The sequence below is a fragment of the Oryctolagus cuniculus genome, chromosome 20 (genome assembly GCF_051225735.1).
Source record: "Oryctolagus cuniculus isolate XC-2025 breed Fujian yellow rabbit chromosome 20, ASM5122573v1, whole genome shotgun sequence".
NCBI classification, from domain to species: Eukaryota; Metazoa; Chordata; class Mammalia; order Lagomorpha; family Leporidae; genus Oryctolagus; species Oryctolagus cuniculus.
Window position 1 is genome coordinate 38,462,005 of NC_142886.1, and position 4,852 is coordinate 38,466,856.

Consider the following 4,852-nt stretch of genomic DNA (forward strand, 5'->3'; position numbering starts at 1 on the left):
CATCAACTGCTGAACTCAGACTTTCCACATTCCACCCCACTCCCATTCCCTGGATTTCACATGTTAGTGTATTTTCCACTGTAGAACCTTTTAAAAAGAAAGCCTTTTGAAAAGGCTTAGATCCAGGGAGTGCCCTGCATAGGTGGTAGAGGCAACTCCCCCTCATCATTCTATCCCCTGTCCATGACTGCTGTCAGAACTGGGACTGCTCCCATATGGGAGTATCTCTTCTGCCCCATTCACATCCCTTAAAAGGATGTTCCTTAACCAATTCTATTCTAAGTTAGGTAGAGTCAATGTCCAAAATATTTAACAACTGGTATACAATACCGGCACCAACCAATCAGAACGGATTCCAACAGTAAACAAGTAGCAGGGAGGGGTGGGCAAGTGTCCACTGAACATGGGTGCCATAGAAAGCATGAAGCAGCACAGGCCTGCATTTGGGGCCAGTGACTTGTCCTCTGTGGCAGACCTGGTATTCTTCAAGGACCTCACAGTCATCTGTAACTACATCGCTCACAGAAGTGAAACCCTTACTCGGAGGGAGGACAAAGAACCATGCCTATTTGCTCATTTGCTGCAGCTGTTGCTGACATTTAAGTAACATCATTCATAAATACACATCCCTCCGCATGAAATTCCAATTTCAGCTAAGTGTTCTTTTCTAAACAATTTTGCTTCCAAAGGACAGAACTTTCCATGTGGCCACTGCAGTATGCAGCTACTGGGAAGTTCCAAGGGAACCCATCCCTCTGGGTCAGGGCTTCTCCTCAATTCGGGGATTAGGAAGAACTCCAGTGGCCTCATGAGCTGTCCTCTTTACCACTCCAAGGGCACCGTGCCAGTGGTTTTTTTATTCCTATCCAAATTAGATCATCTGATTGGCAGCCAAGGAAGAAGCTCCCATCAAACAAAGGTTCGCAAATCTAGGTTCTATTTTAGCAGGCAAGGGCTGATCATGTCAGTGGTCATGACTAAGACATCAGCCATTTCCTGGAAATAAAAGCCCACCCGGAGGTGTTTGGGAGCCCAGAGTATCATCAACAGCAGCTGGAAATTAATCTCCAGGGAAAGTTCTTCTTCAAGCATTCCCATTACAGGCTAAATATACTCTAGATGCAATTTAAATATAGACAAACTCTCTATCCCTCACAATCCCTGAGGCTTTCAGCTAAGACAGGACCAGACCAGCAGCAAGTGGTGTTGCAGGGTCTCCACGGAGGCAGGGCATGATTCTATTATGTCATCTGCTGGCCTGTACCCTACCTGTTGGAGAAACATGAATTCCTTTTTCCTAAAAAAATCCATGAATTTCTTAATTTTTTTCTTTTAAAAGAGATTTGGTAGAGCGAATGTTCATTGTAAAAGTGTAGTTATAAACTGCCCTGGTTTTTTTTCCATGTTTTGCCACTCTTGAAGTTTTGGTCTGAAATATATAGTCAAATAACTCCAGCAAGGACTGCCAATGGAGGGAAATGTGTCTCTAAGGCTATGGAGTGAAATGGCCTTTTTTATTCATTTAATTTCATATTTTGTGAGCAGCCTTGGGGCATAATAAGATCAACAGAAGAAGAAAGCTGTTCAATCAATGAGTAAGAATAAAATAGCAAGCACATGACCAGAGTATTAGGTATGGTTCTGACTTTTTGGAAGACATTAATAACTTGAGTTTGGCAAGGAAAGAGTCATGAACAGCAAGGAGCCAGAGTGAAGCCACCCACTACTGGAGTCTCAGAACTGAAAGAGAAACATCACTTCATAAATGCTTTGTTTGAACTAATGGATCAAACGTACACAGATTTCAAGAACCTGATAGTGCCATTAACAAGCCATTTGCGCCTCTATGCTTAGGAAATGATTTTCTAAGAAATGCTCTGAGTTTTCAGTCTCACCCAAAATGGCAGTTATTATTCTCAAAACCCTATCTTCCCCGAGAGTTATTCATGTGGGCCAGGTGCTCAGCACCCTGCTCTGAATATTAGCAACTTCCTCCCAGATAGACGGTTGACTTTGGCTTTGAGATTATGCCATTGATGTAGCTGTAACCAGATCAGAGACAGATTTGACCAGGATGGGGTTGAGGATCAAGTGTCTTAGAGGGGGAAAGAATATAGAAGCAGATTAAATAGTAGCCAGGATGGGAAACAAAGATTCAAAGGCTTAGTTCTCTTCAGGCAAAGTTCTTGAGCCTGTTATCAGGCTAGGAGCAGAATGCAATATACACAAAGCACAGCTGAAAATGAGTTGTCTGAATAGGATGGTTTGGGGGAATCAAGATAAAGATACGGGCAATTATAGATCCAAAGGGAACCCACTGGCTTCCATCATCTGCCAGGAGGCACCCTAAATAGAAAGAGGCATGCAGCAAGGGGCTGGAAAATCCTGATACCAGAATGGACAGAGAGTTTGCCACCACCCAGGTTTGATTTGATAGACCCTTTCAAGTCTGCTACCATCTGCTCAACTTCATTACCAATCTGTAGGCAAACATTAAGCATCTATTCATACATGACTGTTACTGTTTTCATACAGCCCAATGCTCAACCAGAAAAGCCTCCAGCTTTCCAGAACATTAGTGTCAACAATCTCTTCATACATCTACAACCGCATGCCAGTTTTCCATTTCCCTTCCCAGAGCCAAGCTGCCTATCAAAAGCCAGCAGTTCACTCTAGCCTAATTCTAAACCAAGCCTGACAGGGGGAAGCAGGTGCTTGAGTTGGGTCAGTTCTCCTTCTGATTCCACCTTCTGATTCCACCACCTATCTGAGAGGGCTCAGCTTTAGGCTCCCTACCTGTAGACTGACAGAAGCGTCAGGTGCATGGTCTACAGCACTGTTACCCAGAAACACCTTGGCTGCTCTTGGCATCTTGAGGCCCTGGAGCAGATACCTGGGCTCCCACATGTTCCCTGAGGGCAGTCTGCTGCATCTTGTGTGTCCATTCTGTTAATAGGGCAGTCAGGCTCCTGAACCCTAAGCCCCCCAAGCTAAGGCTTTCTTTGCCCCCAGGTCATACAGCAGGGTTCCTGACTTGTATACTGTGTGTTTACTGTGTCCCCAGGTCCCATTATGACTCATTGAGGTGATCTCAGATTGCCTGCCCTCGTTTTCCAGTCCCTTGGAAGGCAGGAGCCCAGACCCCACAACCACGGCACGCAAGGCTGTACATTCCAGCAGTGGGTGCCCTCTGATGGAAAACTGAGCTCTATTTTCTTCTGGCCAAGGTCCCTGGAGGCAAGATCCAGATCTAGAGTAGAAATCATCCCCTTCAGATGACCTTACCTACTCTCATCCCTCCGGCAAGGTGAAAGGCCTCAGCTTGTGATGGAAGAGCCTATTATCCATCTCTAGGGCAGCACTTTCACGTTCTGTTGTACTTCTGCTTCAATCTGACTGCTTTGTCCAGGAGACAGTGACCTCAAGGCAGGGATCAAGTTTTGACAATTGCTTTATGGCCTTAAGGCAAACATGCTGCCTAGCACAGAAAATTAACAAAATCACCTGGCAATCCAAAGAATTCTGTATGGATAAATGGGAGACTGAATGAGTTTTCTTAGCAGTAATAGCCAGTCAGCCTGGGCTTCTTGGTAGCCCCTCAATCTCCATGACCAAGTCCACCTCACTATGAGAGCTTGCTCAACCTCCTAGGAAAGCTAAGCTACTCTGCCTGCCTCTCTGAACCTATCCGAATCTGTTGCTGAACCCAGTGGCCAGTAGCCTGCTCATTCTGATGGTGATGTTGGTGGCAGGATATTATGACCACCTCAGCCCTCTGACTACTCCCTATGTAATTCTGTTTCACAGATATTGTCTGATCATACTACTAAATTCCAATATTTAACCCAGTACTCCCCAGTACTCTTTAAAGTGTTGATACAAATTGGTACCATCTTTCAAATGACATTGGTCTGTATTTCCTTAGATAATATTCCAAAAGTGACTGACTTATGTTTCAGAAAACAAAGTTCCCAGGGTATAGAAGAGCAAATGAACAAGGAGGCATTGTAAAAAATTATTTAAACAATAGCATGCCAAAAAACTTCAAATTCTTAAATCATTGAGCACTGACAGTACATAGAGAACTTGCATTTGATTGTGACAATGACAGATGTAGATGTCCTTTGATTTGATGTACTTGTCTCATTCCCTCATGAGAACTCACAGACAGAAGATCAGGGGACTTCATTCAGGGGACATTTGGGAGGGCACCAGGGCTGAGGTAGGGGACCCCTTCTTCCTCTCCATGCTGGAATTCCCAAAACATCCAAACATTCTGTCCTATTGTGTAATTAAATGATACTTCAACGTGTTCTCACCCAAACTTCATCTCCTGACCATCTCATACACACAGAAATCCTTGTGTCCTAACATAGAGGGTTGGGGAAGAAATGAGGGTAGAGATGTCCTCCAGCTTCTGGCTTTCATTGCTGGAGGTGAGCATCTATGCAAAGCCCTGGATAGATCAGAAGGGAACTTTTTCAAGCTTTCCTGAGACTCTCTCTTAAAGAATCTCTAGAAAACACCACTCTCTGGCAGGAGTCAAGGGGGACAATAGCAACAGAGCCTGGAAAGGACTCACACCTGTAGGAGGAAGGCAGGGACTGCACGCCATGGGACAAGGCTTATTCAAGGGGGCAGGAAACTGCAAGAGACCCTGGACACTGGAAAGCTGCAATCATTGGCCACTCACATGGATCACTCCCTCACCAAAAGCCTCGTTGTGACCATTTAGGATCAAATTAATTAAAATGTCAAGTACTGCACTGTCCAGAGAGAAGTATCCACACGGTTTCTGAATTAGCTCCCCCAGACACACAGGACTCTATAAGAGCACCATATAGAAGGATGA